Here is a 17902-nt window from a genome sequence, read left to right as displayed (position 1 = left end):
TGAATTTTCCGCAAATGTTTTTTAATTCATATATGTAGATTAATTCTAAGATCTAGCGTGTGTTAAGCAGCAAAAGTTAATAAAATATTCATCTTATTCTCAACTAGGGGACTTTAATTCCCAAGCATTGTGTGCAATAATCATTATTAGATATATCCTGACTCCACCACGATGGCATCGAGCCAAGATTTCACCTTATTAGTTCGGTTAAGGAGGCTAATAAAAATAGAATGTATGTGTTATCTCTTTATATTAAACTTCCACAAGGAAGTTACGGAAGATTATGTGTGGAAGTCAAAATATACAACACATAAGCATGTTTTTTTGAAATTTTAGTTTACAAGATACCATTTTTTTTACTTTCAAAACTGTGACAACTGATAATTGAACCCACGACCATCGAGTTAGCAATCAAAACCATTTCCCACTGAATAATTAATGCCTTATTTTCTTAATCAGATAGTAGATAATTAAAAAAATAAAGGCGCCTTTTCTTTAATGGCTTCTTTAGAAGTTTTGCAACATATATATTATTTATGAAGCACAAAAGGAGAAATTATTAATAATTCTATAACCCCCATCCAAAGACTTCGTTTCATTTTAATTCGTCTAAGAAAAATACCAAATGGCTCTATGGGGACCTAATTTAAAATTCATCCTCTGCAAAAGTTAATGCAGAATGAAGTTGGAATAAACTTCTGTCTCTTGGTATTATTGTCGTGAAGTAGTTCCATTACAGTTCCGAAATTGTAGTAAGTAGAAATGTATTACAATTTATGAAATTCTCGCAAACTTTGCCTGCGCATACTTGGAGTTTCTAAATTAAATATATCACTTGTTAAGCTATATGTAACTATTAAACTAAAATAAATGATAAGATTAATCTTAATTTTCTCTACTAAAGTCATGCGAAAAATATATGTTATGTTAACCATAAATATTAAATTTTAGTGTAACGAACTGAATGAATTATTGAGACACGTCATTATTTGTGGCGCTTGTGATTGCCAATTTTACAGCAATAAAATATTCATCATCTTCAAAATGTAATCTACTAAAAGTTAAAAAGTTGAAATCCTTTTTAATTATAAAAAAAAACATTTTTATAAAAAAAAATTCTTTAGTGCATGAAAAAATCTAAGAAAATTTAACAATTCCCAGATTTTACCCAAGAAACTAATAGTTTTTGTTCTGTAATACTCCACACATATAATAAAAATCACGTTTGACCTTTACCGTGGACCCTCCAAAAAAACACGTCTATAACAAAAGTGTATACAAATAAGACCCTCTCGTTGACCGGCAGTGGTGTAATGTCGGTCATTTATATCAGCGCACCAGTAGATCCCCAGTAATTGGGCGTGCGGCTCGGAATCGTGTAATTCCATTAGTCGTCCACCTAAGAGATATTGATTCCCCGACTTGTAATCTGATTAATTATTTAATTGTCAACTGTGGGTACATAATTTATTGTTAGTTGCTATGTTGAATGGTGAATCGATGTTTGTTTATGTTTATGTTAGTATTGCTGACATCAGTGTATTGATATCTTCAATACCATATTTTTTTATATGTAATGCCCAATTCATACAAATATGTAAGTAAATAATTTTATGTTCCTCATTGTGTCTTTATGAAAGATATTTTATAAATTATATTATAAGTAAGAAAAATTATTCACCCAATAAAATAGACAGACATGAACAATTTTAAATAGGTAAATAATTGATTTTTAACTCCAATTAAAAATAATGTAAATATTATAAGATTATAACACTTTACTTATATAGCTAAATACAAAAGAAATTACTCTCTGCTCATACAATCTACATACATACATATAAGTAACCTTATCGTACTTTTACGATATTATATAGCATGCAACCCAGAATGCAATGTGCGAGGAAGCACGAGGAGTCACTAACCCCCCCTTCTAAGAGAATACTGCTAATGACATTTGTGAGGTATTAAACCCGTCCTTGCCTTGCAACTGCGGTGGTCTTTTTCCTAGTAATTTTTTTTTCGTTGCTCCGTCGCTAAAAATGGATTACAAGAAATGAATAGACACGGATGCTCTTTTAATGCACTGGGGGCGATAGCAATATTACGAGTATATCGAATGCGAATGTATGTATGTATTCTTTTATTATTTAACTAGCGTAGTATACCTAATCCCTGGATCGAACAGTTTTTTTCGTGAGCTGGTAATGCTATATTTTATTTTGTGAGAGGATCTTTAAGTATTTGTAATTGTATTGCTTATTTTGTGTTTATATTCTACAACAAAAGAAGAAACTTGTTATTCCATGGACTCGTCGTGAATATATGGGGATTAATCCCTATATATTATATCGAATACCAGGTATCCAGTATAATATTTATGTATATATGATTTCAAATTACTAAGCATAATTAACTTTTTGATTTTTTGAATTTGACTGATTTGAATGAATTTGACTGTCGTAAATTTACTAAATTGAAAGCGCCACTACCTCAGTAGGTACTAAGAGCTTGTAGAAGTTATCGTTTATTTTTTTTTAAACTACTGGCCTAATAAAATATAAACACATACATAAATTAACATATACCTTCATATACATCACAATAGCAGCAACATAGCATTTGCATTTGCAAGTGGTATGCATGCATAAATTGCTAGATCTGAGACCTCCCTTAATCTAAGTCTAAATCAGGAAACGAGACATCATAACTCATTAGTTATGTACGCTCCTCAATAGTGCTAAGCAATTAACTCGATTCAAATATTTAACAATGATATATTTGAGGCTGTATATATTATCAAATAAATCATTATGTTAATCTGTTGAGCCACAATCGCTATAGTAAATAACGTATTGAGCAATATCTTACACGTTATGGGGTTTCAATCACGCTAATGGCTAATAACAAGATAATTATAAGATTAGAATCTGAACAACTAATATATAACGAGTCAATAATGATTATTATTGTAATCTCGCCGTAAATGATGTGAACACTTGTCGTTGTTGTTGTCTAACGAGAAAAAATGTTCTAACGCAATACGGAGTGCTTTAGATTCACGCTTTTATTTCCATATATAGCAGAGAGTTAGGTCACTTCGTTCTCCATTTTCCACCTCAATTCGACATAGGTAGTATTTAGCGGTGGAACTCAACGTTACGTCAAATAGTGTAAGTGTGATGATGACTTAAAGCGCGGCACATTCTTTGACGTAATTACAACACTTATACTATACGTATTTAAATATTATAATTTTTTTTGTTCGATGTATTAAAAGTGGAAGTGGAAGAAAAAGTTGGTACGATCACTGTACAAGAACAAGCACATCAGAAAAAAACAATGTCATAACGCTGTTCTTGATGATAAAACGGAACAATTCATTATTAACAACCAACACAACAGATAAGAATGAAAATAATAAGGATGGAAGGCCGATGTATCAGAATTGATATATTATATGTTTAGTTTTTTACTGACATCATTTTGATGAGACTTTCAGACTAATTCAGAGCCTCTTTCTTGTTGAAGTCGGTTAAAAATAGCATATCAAGAATAATATAATGGTAATATATGTTTTTGTTTGATACGGAATCCTTCATTTGCGTATCCGACTCAGTATTGACCAATTATTTTTTACATAAATTCAACTTCTCGCTGTTTTCTTGGGATCGAGAGTTATACACAATAACATTTCTCTAAGACCGGCAACACTTGTGAGGTAATAATCTTCTTTGTTCATATAATTATATCACATTACATCATGTGAATTAATAGTTTTTATCATCTAGTAAGTAAGGTATTTCCAAGCATCAGTTAAATATTAATATACGTAAAACAATTTAGATTTAGAAACAATGAAAATTGTGTAGCGGAAACCAAAACAATCAAATATGAAAAAAATAATATTTATAATCGAATCCGAGGCTCGATTACAGTTAGCCACCAACTGTTTTATGATGCTGTTTATGAGTCTACAAATAAAATTATGCTTAACATATTTTACCGCATACAATTTTGGTTATTTACATTTTGAACCTGACGCGACGTTACGGGCAGTTTGCAGTGGTCCGTGGTCTACCAGCAGTATGTCGGTTGAAAAATCATATTTAAAAATGTTCAACTATTTTATATTGATAATAATTATCAAAAAAAAAAAACAGTATCATTTTTCCTGTATACCACTGTATAGGAGGATAACTAGTGTTAAGACAATCCATTGCCGTAGCCCTTTTTTCGCCCAAATTTCGAGACATTTTGTGATGAGTGGCGGTACTCAACGCCACGCCAGGCGGGGAATTGAAAGAATTCCAAATATAATTATAGCGCCACGACGTTCTCAATATTGATAATATACCTATACGAAAATTGTACAAATATCATTATTTATTTTGTTTAAAACAACGTGAAACTAACTAACTAAGTAAAACTAAGTGCTTCTTAGTTAAGACTCAAAGTAAAAGTTACTTATAGTAAAATCAGGATTATATATCGTAATAGCTTATGTTTTATTCTCATTCTCAACTAGATTCGTTATTTTAGGAGCTATTCTCATTTTTACGGAATATTAAAATATATAGTAACAATAATTCACATTGAAAACTCCAAGGGAACCTTCGCGATTAAAATTAATGTACGTATTAATATGTACAACTACTAAAGTTCCTCACTCAATAACCTTACTAAAAGGTTCAGATTTCGCTTAACCGAGTTTCTTGTCCGAGTTTAATAATACATAAAATCTTTCCAAGTTATATTGGTCAGTCTATCAATTTTTCTATAGACGCTCTGTTGGAGCGGTCGTAAACTAAAATTATTACGTTGCTAATAAACGTCTTGCTGAGAAGTGGGTATGACGGGAGTCAAATTGCTTTTCTTGTAGCCCTCTTCATTTGCTAACTTGAGAAATAACAAAAAGTCGTCGAGTATTCTTTGATTGCGGTTCGCAAGGAGAAATAAAAATTAGCAACATCTATGTTTTTTTATGATTCAAATTAGAAAAGTTCTTAAAAATAGACGCTCATGTAGTTCTTTTTCGTTCTTACAGAATAGACAGAGAGAACTGGGTGGCATTATATGTTGAATGGAGCTTAACACAACACATTGTCTCACTAACGCAGGGAAATGAGAAAATATCACTCCACTGTGTGGAAATCGAACCGGCACCCATTATGACTGATCTTATTTATTTACCAAAATTTTATTTTGCAATTATATATGCGTGTAAGTTTACCTACTTGAATATCATGAATAAGCTAAACAAAGAAAAGGCAAAAGCGTAATTACCTTTAATTTACTCTAGGAGATAACCTAAATACTTTCTATGAAACTTACTTTTTGTCAGGTTTTAATTAACATTTCTGTTCATTTTTTTTACATTTTCTTGTTCTGCGAGAAAAAAGAAAATAGAAAAATAAAGTGCTGTATATTTCTGTAACAATTTCTTTTTCGTAATTCAAAGCTAGACATTTTGGAAGTGTCCACTTATTACTTTATTCTATTAAAAGGTCAACTTGTACGGTCGGTAGCTGTTGTACGAGTATTCCACCAACGCTAACCAAAAGCATTTACATAAAATATTTTCCCATCTCTGGTTTACGTAAATAAATTGCGAAGTTAAGTTCCGTCACGCAACACTTATTATCTCTAAAAATAACAAAAGCGGTGGACAGATTAAAGTATTTATGTCTAGCTTCTCTTTTCTTGAAATATACGGACGATTCATAAACATTCAAAACCTTACATAGAACAATTATCGAGGTTGCCTCTGCCCATATATTGGTTGTTCATTTAACATAAATAATATAACAAAAAGTATGCAAGATTCGCAAATAATTCAGTACCATTTAAACGAGTTGTGGCGAATTGTACCTACCTACTATAAACTTTTCCTATAAAATAAATTCTCAGTTATTTATTCATATTTTAGTTTTCAATACACTGATCATAGTTTTTTATTTTAAAATTGTTTTAATATTTAAAAATGTTGGATTTAGAACAGAGATACGTGTTCTTTTTTTAAATATTTGAATAGGCATTACTTATATGGAAAAAATATTTAAATAGTTTTATTTATATGAAAATACTGTACAATATTCTCTAAGAATACCTTGTTCATAAATATGGATTTTCATTCTTCTACGCCACTATACTGCACGATATCAATATGATAGTAAGCTACTAAAATTACAACTAAACTGAATGGGATGATATCATCTCCAATTACTGGGATTACCCGCAACCTTGGAACAAACATTTTTTATTAATTCAAAGCTATAATTTGGTATGTATATAATAAAGCTAATGCCATCATAAGATCGTGCACTAACAGTAATAATTAAACATAAGTTCTAATATGAATTCATTATCTATATATTCTAATTAGATAGATTGCTTAATCTTAAAGGTCCTCCTTATGCTTGTTTGTGGAAATTTCATAGATTTTTTTATTTCTTCAATTTTTTTTAGTAAGATAACTTAGTATTCGTCGAGTATACGGTGGTATACCTTTAACAAATTTTAATATAATCTTCATTTGTTATACTATAAAGATAAGCTTTATTCATTTAATGCAAAATCTTCAAATTATGACCTACAGTATATCCAAGCAATACAGGAAATGTATAAGATTAAAATTGGGTCAAGTGTGAGTCAGATTCTCCCACCGAAGAAGGTTCCGCATCATTTGGATGTAGATCTACGGGAAGCACAACATATAAAAGATAAGTTTGTGTATGCATTAATTGTACCTATGACCAGAACTACAAATACAAATTTGTATTATATATAATTTTACTCCATGCCAAATTTCATAATTTTTGGTCCACGAGCAGGTTTTAACTACACGAGGGATTTTATAATACAAAAAATTCCTTTTCATTTACGGAACCCTAAAAAACAAAGCAAAATAAATCTATAAAACGTAATATAAGAAACCTTAACAAATTTAAGAGAGAAGACTTGTGAGATTTAAGTTTTCACCATCTCGAATTACTGTTAACAACACCGATACGACTTTCGCTTTCTAAGATACACATTTATACATACATACATATATAAATATTACAGTAAAATTTTACTATGAACATACTACGTTGATTGATTACTTGGCTGGTTCCGGACATCAGCACGAGCTAAGATCGTGTTACAGGTGTTAATGCTTAGATAGTCAAGGTTGGTTCATCGTATCACGATTCCACATTAGAGTTAAAAGCTTATTTATCAATTACAGGGAAAAAAACTCAACAAAGAACACGATTTTAACTTTTGAACATGTTATTACACCTTGGTTTATCTTGACTATAGATATAATTTTATTACACAAAATATTAGCATTTTTTGTATAATAAACTTATATCTATACTCACAATAAAGTTTTTAGTAAAAAGCTTGGCAAAGTTTTTAATAAGACAACAATTGTTAACCCAATTATTTTGAAGTGTCTCTTAAGCTTTAGCTAGTCTAAGATAATTAGTTTGCATTGTATATAATTAAGCTGGAGACGCTTTTTACGTAAAAGGAAATAAAATTTACAAAAATTATAAAAACTCTACAATGAATAAATAACAAACTATACTAAAAATTCGAATAATTCAACACTTTGCCACAATTCTACAGTGGTATATAAACAACATCGAGAAAACCGAGTCAATTCAAAATCTCCCTTAGGACGAATGTTTGGGAAATTCATGCACGAATATCCACTGACACTGCATAAGCTGACTGTTGATAGACGTATTGATATAACTTCGACTTATATTTGGAATTTAATTCAAATGTACATTTCCATTTTGCAGTTGTATACAAAATATATAATTGATTTCCACAATATATTACTAGTATTAATTTACACAATGTTATTATGTAAATTAATGATAAATATACTCGATATTGTAGCGTATTTTAAAATTGCCTAAATATATGCTCAATGGTTATGGGATCGATTCACACTCGGGGGAATATATATTTAAATTGTTCTCTTTTACCCTAGACCTTGGCTTTGATTACCCTCCACATAAAAATATCAAATATTTTACATTACAAAGAGAAACTCATTTTAGCTACATTACCAAAAAAATTTAACCATAAAATAAAATGACCATTGACCATTTTCATAAGTATTTTAATACTATGAAATTTCAATATGTTTATAATATGTACTGAATGCCTGTATCATGTGCATAATGATATTAAACTAAGAGAACTTTATATTAAAAATTCCAAATGCATCAAATATTAGCTTCCTATTTATAAATATCTTGCTATGTGCATATATCGACATGTATACTCTATACTAATATTATAAAGTTAGAGTTTGTTTGGTTAAACGTGGTAATCTCAGAAACTGGCTCAATTGAAGAATCACTTCGTTCGATAGTCCATTTTATATTATATTTTAATGTGTCATGACATGTGTCATACAAAACTATTAGTTATTACAATTTGATCAAGCTGTAGATAAAAGTCAGTAGTAAGTATATATAGTACTAAATACAAAAAGCAGTAACCTGACCGCAGCCAACGGTCCAACGCGGACCGTTGTGAAACGGCCACTGTACAACGTACTTGTTACAGTTGCTCGTTGTTTTTGCTATATGCAACTTGTAAAGCAGTGACAAAATCGAAGAAATTCGTTTTTAACGAATACGTACAGATCATGATTCATTTTACAAGGTTTACTTTTGCCGTACCTTCAAGTGACAAAGAAATAAAACTGCGATCGTCGCGCAGTTGGATATAAACATAAATAGCAGCGTCTGAATACAAACATAAATAATAGTCGTGGGTTCAATCCACACTCGGGGGAAAAGAAACGATTTTCGTTTTGCGTTTTAAACACTCTGTGTTTTAACACTGGTACCTTTTGCTTACCCAACTATATTAAGCACAAATCGTGCAGCTAAAAAAACTTTCATGACAGTGTTTATTTTTTCACCTATTGGGATCCTAATTTCTCAAACAAATATAACAAATTTCAAATAAGTAAAAATAAATTACAGTAGGCCAGTCGTGACAAGGGTGATTCGATTCCCACTGGAGTGGATTCGCTCTGATGCATCAAGGTGCGGCGTTGAGGTCCTCCACTTAACACACTATCCCTCCAGAAATCGGTGGAAAGTAGAGAATGGAAGTTTTTTTAATAAGAAAGAAAGACAATCCGTCTTTACACTAGGTTCCCAGGTTCCCTCTACCCTGCTTATGTTTGGGATACAGCGTGAAGCTAAAAAATACAGTAGAAATTTATAATAAAGATGAATGACAATATTTATGAAGCTAAATCAGTGATCAGACATGTCATATGAAACGAAATTTAAAACTCATAAAACTATATTCCGATGTGATGGAATAAACGCTGCCATCCTGTGGAAGGCCGGTAACCTTGCACCGGTTTAAATTCTTTATTAAATTACTAATTCCGCTATATAACAGAAAAGATACAGAGAATCTAGTGATACACTTATTCAATCTTCGTTTTTAAAAGTAACAAGTTTTTTTTTTATTTTAAGCTATTGAGCTATATTCTCACACACACATATTTAATTTAAATATGGTAAAAATGCGAATAAGAATTTAACCTATACGTTGCTATTACGTATAAAAGCAATTATAGGGACATGCCCATGTTCTATGAAGAATTCTTGTAAAGTAAGTTAATACCCAACTTTTATAGCGCCAATTAAAAATAATTTACGGCAATTAACAAAATAGCTGAAAAAATTAAATGAAAAATTTATAATTACTGGAAAATAGAAATACTGACAAAACTGTATATAATTGTGTACTGATTTTTTATTGAATACACGAAATCTTTAAAAAAATCAAATGTTTGAAAAATCTGCTACATATTAAATCATTGTGACGCAGTACGGATTTACAAGGCGTATGGATCCCTTTGAAACAATGCAGAATATTTACAATTCGTCTGTCCCGAAAAAATTAGGCTGTATTTGAGCAAACTAGATGAAAATATCATACCAGACTAGATTAAAATTTGATTGAATAGACTAGATCCTACAATACATTAAATAAATATTTTACAATAAATTAAATAGACATTCATATAATTTAGATTATTTCTCTTAGGTAGTATTTCTTAAGTTCATATTGATATTGCATGCAATAATTAAGTCTTAATTATTTATCAACATCATATTCTGAACATAATCAAAGGATAATGACTGACGATAGATTATCGATTTATTAAAATAATGTATAATTAATTAAATAAATAATATTATAATGAAAAAAAGTTACAATTTTAGGAATCGAATTTTAGGTACATATTACATACGAGTAAATAGCTGTACCAAAAAGTTTAACCGAAAAGGGGACAAGAGATTAATTGAAAAGGTGCCCCCATAAAATTTATCTAACAACCAAATCATCCCCCATTAGAAGTAACACTATCGTTAATATCGGTCCAAGTAATGATTCGGGGGCATTTCCGAGTCCCCCATCCACCAGTGACCGGTCAAGTGATTGAATCCGTACCCTGTAACCCAACGTCACTAACAAAAGCTGAATTAATGACTCAAAGAAATTACATAAAAAAAGGGCCTATATTGGAAATGTTTAATGGTTTTTTTTTCTATCGTATTTTTTCATTCCGTTTCCATTAAGGTCGGTAATGTGTTTTCTTACGATTTCTATTTACAAAAGTCGGCGCTCACCTTTCTGTTTATCTTGCCGTCACCGAATCTGTGAACAATGGGAAACATTTATCAGTGGAATACAGTAACGATTCATGATTATATTGTCAACGTACTATTGTGTTTGTAAATTATGATATCAATATAATGTTATGAACGAGTAACTTATATAACACCAAACAAACCAAAAGAAATGGTACGGTAATAATTTTTGAATTTCATTTTTTAGATGCCACTTATATGTAATAACAAAACATATAAATACATAATCCACCCTTTCATATCCAAAAAGTAAGTAAAGAAAATCAAATACACGTAATTTAATAACATAAAAGACCCAAGTCCGGCTTAACCCGATCGCTGCGAAGTCAGGTGACCGAAAATCATGGAGCATTCAAAGGATTTCGCAAAAGCCCTTGACGTACTGGACTCGTTTAGACCCAGTGGTTGAATGGTTTGCCCGCCTCGGGTTACATAGGGCTGTCCGTTATGCTTTTTTATGTGACTAAATTTGATAATAATTTTTAAAAAGTAAGTAACAACGCTAAATTACAGATGGGAGTTGATCATTGGTGTTTAAAGATGCATTTTTGTAATTGCTAATGTAAAACTAAATATGGTAATTTAAATAACTAATTGTAAAATTAATTAAGTGATTCTCATATAATATTCGAATAATGGAAAAGTAAATAACACTAATATATAAATACTCTCTTATCAATATCTTTTAAAAAAAATCAACTTTAAAAATAAATATTATAAAAATATTAAAGCAGCTTTAGGCGTCATTCATCATGATTCACTTTAAGACAAAGTACCTAAAGTAAAATAACTTCAACGCTCCAATCGAGCATTTCAAAGGCGATTGCAAATTTCAATTTTCCCGAGTCGATCGGTTGGAGTGCCAACTTTTGAGTTTCCCTTAATGAACATAGCGAATTTGGCAACCCTGCTGGCGATTTGAAGGGTGCTTGTCACCGCTCGTTACAGGGACGCATTAGTTCACGACTGGCCGCGATACTTCCATCTCTATGCCTCTCGAAACACTTTTGGCGTTCTTCTATTAGTTGGAGTAATCAACGTCAGGACGTACGTGGAAGTAAGTTTTGTATTTTTTCATTTCTTTGCAAGAACCACGTACAATCAAAAACTATTAGTTTTTTTTATTTTCATCTTTTAGAGTCTTAACTGCGATCAAAGTAACTAATTATTCCATCCAGTGGCAGCAAGACATGTAATTTTTAATAGATTGAAAATGAAGAATATAATAAATAATAATTTCTCCGCATATCCATGAAAAAGGACGAAAAAAAATGTTCAGCACTAAGAAATCACAATTAATTCCGCTATTCTAGTTTACGTATGAACGCGTCCGAAGCACTTACTTATAACCCGTGCAGCGCCCGCTGTATCCGGCCTTAATAAGGGATTCGACGCCTAATTGACTTAACGTAGGATTAATAACGGTTTAAGGCTGAAATATGTTTACCGAAGATTACTTGGAAAGTCTATTTCCGGAACATACACAATTGTTCATTTACAGGTACTTTCCATTATTGAAAAGCTTTATTTCTTAGAGCAAATATTGCGAAATTATTTCTTCTTTGAAATATAGAATATTATAGTCAGAAATATTTGAAATAAAAAATATTATTATGAGAACAAGCCAATAAATAATGACATTGGTCTTACATGTTTTGTTATCAGCTGCTAGAAAAATGCTTAATTTTGCTTGTAGCTGATAACAAACTGTTCAAGAACTGAGTAGAATTTCAAATTTAGTTATTTCTCTGAATATTCTCTTCAAAGGTATCGCTCAACCCGTGCACTGTTAGTTATTTGTTTTAATCAAAAACTGCACAAAGCTACTAGGCAAACTTTCATTTCAGAATTGGACGAGTGTTATTGAATTTTAAAGTATTAAAAGAGGAGCTAGTTTATTAAAGAGCTTTAGATTTTTAAAACCTCTACAAAAATTTATTACCACTTCGTTGGCCCATACCGACAGCGAGCAGAAAGAATTATTTGTTCGTTCTTTCCATTTCACAAATAAGTAAAACTAATTGATACACTTACATACGAGTTTTTTATTTTTTTCTATTAAAAACAACCGAAATATGTAATGAAACTGATTACTAATATAAAAAGTTTTTTAACTTTAAAGCTATATAAAATTCATCGGTTAACTGTTAAGAATAACATAAATAAAAATTAAATAATAAAAAAAAACGTAATACAACTCGGTTTGTAGTAATATTTTCTTTATCTATTATAAATCATAATTTCTACCACATATGGTACATTTAAAATTGTACTATTACTATAATTAGATAAGAAATATAACTCTCCATAATATAATCTAAGTGTATATCGATCATATGGCTATTGTCATGAATTCAAAATACCACAATAAAAGGTCAGGCTATTGACAAAGAATATAATTGAATGGAATATCGATTTTCTACGATGATACGAGTATTTATAAAGGTTCATTTGACGCCTGAAAATCAAATGTCAAGTTATTTATAGAAATTTGTAGTTCTCGTTTCGGTTTTATTTGGTCGCAAACAAAAGCACTTCAAGTAAGACTAAATCTTACTTTAGGATAAGAGTTTAATTAAAATATTTGATTTATAAAATATAATTAATCTATCTGTCTGCCTCTATTAAAATGATAAAAACAAATAGTAAAATAAATCCGCAAGAAATTTTAACGTTGCAACTTCCAACTCATAACATAACGTTCCATATAATATAATAGAATCTAATAGTAAGCCTCTTTACTGTACACCCAAAAACTTAATAATTTCTAGATTATGTAAAATAGAAAATAGGATGTGGAAAATACTAAACACAGTAATAAATAAATATATACAAAGATAAATACATATAAACATACATACATGCAAACACTTATAATATGTATATATACTTTGCACCTGAGAGACTTCCAAGTCGTATGGCATCGTTATCCTTAATAATAATAACATACTTTACGCAATAAGCTGGAAATTTTCAGCATACACGAGTACATTCACATATTTCGTGGAACAATTGTCGGAAACAGTCATTGTTGCCGTAAGACCGTGTTAGCTAATTAGGGTCGTTCATATTCCACCTCTATTAATTTCACTATCACTATTTTAATTCCCGAAAAATTTACAATTTAAATGTGTGGACGAGACTGTAGAGCTTGTTAATTTAACTTTAATTTCTATAAACTCTACCATCCTGTAATGTTTTTGATGAGATGAAAAATTAACTCCGCCGTTGTAGTCCAATTAGAGTTTGTTGGACTACTAATTTTAGTTTTTTTTTCCAGCTTCACATCCTGCATCTGCAGGATAGGCAGATAGAGCCTTCACCCCCTACTTTCCGGCGAATTCTGGAGGCATTACGTGTTGTGTGGCAGAACTCAACGATTAGTTAGTTAGATTACTCAACGCTATTTCTAGTTATTAGTTCCTGTTCACGTTTGTACAGTTCAAAACGTCTAAATCACAAAAAGGTAATTAAAAATAACAAAACAGACCTTCTAACTTGATCCACTGACAACACGATCGACCAACAAGTGACACTCGAAGAGATATTTTGCTATCCTAATCACAATATAGGTAAATTACTATTCCCCCAAAAGGAAGTTAAGAGAACACTTATCACACTTGCAAATAATAAATCGTGAATGCATCTAAGCAAACAGTAGAACACTAAGTCATTAATCTCGTGCCTTGTATCACGCACTTGATGCAAGTGTTGCTCAAGGTATTGCACGGTTCACGCTTCACACACATCCGGTTTCATATTTTAATATCGATATCCTAAGGTCAATATATAATTATTAATAGATATTTTGCATTTATATATATATATATGCAAAAAGATCTGTAAGCTAGATTATCATTGTTTCTTGTTCAGATAGGAAAGGTATTTCAAGCTTACTAATTTTGCTCTATATGTTACTTAATTAAGGATATAGTAATTATATATAGAAGACAATATATATTTTTATGGGAAACCGTAGAGCTTCCTGTTAAGATGATTTTCCCAAGCCGTAAGATTTGGGTCTTATATAAAATGCCCTTTAAAATACGTATTTCTTGTTTCTAAGGTTAGCAAGACCCCCACGTAGAGGTTAATCTACTCAAACTGTCCTACATAAACAAAGTACAAATGTAAAAGCCATTAGCCATTAGAAAAATAAAAAGACAAGCGAATGTAGCATATTTCCATAATAACATATGTAATATTTAAATACATGAAACTCCAGCGTTGAGTTCCGCAATAATATTCTTAAAAAAGGAATTTTCAATTCAAAAAATTGTCGGTAAACAATTCTGATCACAAAATTACTTTTATTTAAAAAAAAAGCGCGGCGTTGAGCTTCGCCATTTAATATGCAATACCTCGAAAATTGGGCGACAATGGGAAACGGAGTGCCTTAACACTAGGTTCCCACTACCTACTCTGCCATCTGCGGAATACACCTTGAAGCTGGAAAAAATATCCATAAGTTTAGCAAATTTAGCAAATTATCAAAATACACAAGACCGTTCCGTTATCACAGCGCTTCGAGTTAATGAGAAACCGGGTGTGCAACGTCGGCGCCTTTTTGATAGATTACTCCGTCATTGTCCCTATTTGCATAATACGATCCATAAAGGCGGGAGTGGCGTTAAATAAAGGCAATTCTTCTTCTTTTCCCCATTTCTTCGGTATTTATTTACTTAGTGGGGTTGTCACTTGTCACATTTTTTTCACACTTGAATGGTTTTTTGATACTTTAGTGCTTGAGAATATAATGTTTCATCGTTCAACAAAGTTTTTATTTGATATCTATACTAATATAATAAAGCGGAAGCGTTTGTTTGTTTGTTTGTTTGAACGCTAAGATCTCTGGATCTACTGGTCCGATTTACTATGTTTTTGTTTTGTATGAAAGCTGCATTCTTCAGAAATGCTATAGGGTATGTAACATTACATTACACATATAAACTAATATATTTTAAAGTACTTTCTAATTGGACATGCAATTTATTCTGCCATGTTAATAACAACCGTCGCGTCGCTACGCAACCGTTACCGCGACATTTTGATATTCATCCTTATGAAAATAAATATTATAGTCACTTTTAGCATTTCATCTAGATTGAAATTATTCTAACGAATAATTAAGGAGATGTCACTGATTCGAAATGAACTAGCCTTCGGGCGGCACAGTATGAGTATGACCGACGCGAAAATATTCTTATAGTTCAAGCAGGCGTAGCCGCGTCCGGGACCACTAGTTTCTGTATAACTTTGGAAATGATATTGTACTATGTACATGCGCACTTACAGCTAATATATTAATTATTTTATTTTAGATTCATGCTGTGGTAGGCGGGGTATTATAATTTCATATTCCATTAATATAAATTAAAACAGAAAAGCAATACAATTAGCCGTACATAATATATATGCGAAATACGAACAGAAACATCGGACAGACAGTTCCAAATCGATCACATCTAATCAAGTGTTAATCCAAAGTGAACAAAAGCGGAGTAGTTAGCTATTCCTTTGAAGCACAGCAGATATAGGGACTACCAGAATGGGAAATGATAAACATGGTCCGCTTAGGCATTTGCATATATGAACATATCTGTATTATAGAGGTATTATCCGTTATATTTGTATACCAGTAAATTCAAGATTCTATAGTTTCTATTTCATCTCAATTCAAATATTATATGTATTTATATTCCAGCCAGTCCTGGCGCAACTGTAAACGCGTTTAAATTTTGATTTATTTCAAGTTAATTATTTAATTTAGATTTCCTTGATCTGGTAAGGAGGCTTCGAGAACTGCAATTCAACAGGCAATACCTCCAAAATTCGTCGGAAAGTAGGAAACTGAAGTTTCTCAATATTAAAGAAGTATCTTTACCTAGTACACTAGTTGTCCTAGCTTCCCTCTGCCTACACTTACACACTCTAACATACTTACATTAAATCATGTTAGAAAAATACACATTAAAATATCTCTATCTATAAGTCGAAGATGCTAAAGATATCTCTAACAATTTAGGACATAATTGCTAGTATCACCGTTTTGTGACAACCAATGTTGCATTTTCTTACAAATGCATGATAAACTTATACATAGATTTAAAAACTTTATTCATGGAATTTAAACACGAGTGTTAACTACAAGGCATTATTGTAACAATTGCATTTTTCGCTAATTCCTCTGACACATTTCTGTGTATTCGTTTACTTTGATTTGCTTGTGACAAAGTCTTTATGAAACATACAAATTTTAAACTTAAAAATTTAAGAGGACTCTTATATAAAATTCACATGTTCTTTCTCACAGTGCGCCCTCGAAACACTACGTTGAGTCCTCTTTCAATAAAGTACTTAAACAATTCTTTGTATGTAACGGTCGGAGCCTCAATTATGACTGTAATTCATTTTAAATTCTTCATTTCATTTCATATGTTACAATTATTGTAAAGAGCATAATAATGTTCGCAGTGATATGAGTAATAACTGTTACAATTCTTTGTAAAGATATTTTAATTTATTTTTATATAAATAAAATAATATAAATTTATTTTTATTAAATATTTCGATTAAATACTATAAGTCTTACTTTCGAAATCATTTTACAATATAAACTCTGACTATTTTTAAACGAAAAAATAAATAATAAAAATTGTTAAACGAGTATAAATATTCTGAAATTTGAACTCATTACCATTCAGTTACAAATTCTACCAATAACACTACAACCAACAAAATAAATTTCATATTTAATAATATTAAAATAATTAATATGTAATGGAAGAATCATTGACTAGCGCTCTCCACATCAGTAGGAACATTCATTAAGCTGAGTAGTACGAACCAATACTACCAATAAAAACCCGGTTTAATCAGGCCAACGAAATATTTACCTTGCGTAAGCCGCAAATAAACTTAACCTAACCTATATAAAAAAAAATATGAATTATTTTTAAGATTTCTCTTGATTGAAAACCAGTAAATCGCTAAATCAAACTGGAGTTTCATATACTTCTAGTAGCGGTTCAACTTCATCGTAATATTTAGGTCAGAACGAATCGCACGTTCGAGCTGATGCAATTTTAAAAATGAAACAGAAGAGGAGAGGAAATGTTCATTTGCGCCACAATTAATGTGAGGTGACTACGTCACGAACTTCCTCTTATTGTAATGACTGCCTGAAACTTGTATTTTAAATCTACCTGAAT

The 17902-nt window shown here is 30.9% G+C and overlaps 1 protein-coding gene across 6 annotated transcripts in view; it reads right to left on the bottom strand.

Annotated features, from left to right (window-relative positions):
- Positions 1-17902, bottom strand: part of Pgant9 (polypeptide N-acetylgalactosaminyltransferase 9) — a 105133-nt gene that overhangs the window by 12343 nt on the left and 74888 nt on the right. For 5 of the 6 annotated variants that reach the window (XM_085193966.1, XM_085193964.1, XM_085193962.1 and 2 more), the window contains one exon: positions 10671-10698. The exons of the other annotated variant lie outside the window; for it this stretch is intronic. The gene's annotated coding sequence lies outside the window, so the exon portion shown is untranslated. The remainder of the gene's footprint in view (positions 1-10670; positions 10699-17902) is intronic. 6 annotated transcript variants of the gene reach the window in all.

The sequence above is a fragment of the Heliconius melpomene genome, chromosome 12, assembly GCF_056956725.1.
Source record: "Heliconius melpomene rosina isolate 202511_hmr_F chromosome 12, ASM5695672v1, whole genome shotgun sequence".
Classification (NCBI taxonomy): Eukaryota; Metazoa; Arthropoda; class Insecta; order Lepidoptera; family Nymphalidae; genus Heliconius; species Heliconius melpomene.
This window is presented reverse-complemented; position numbering and strand designations above follow the sequence as displayed.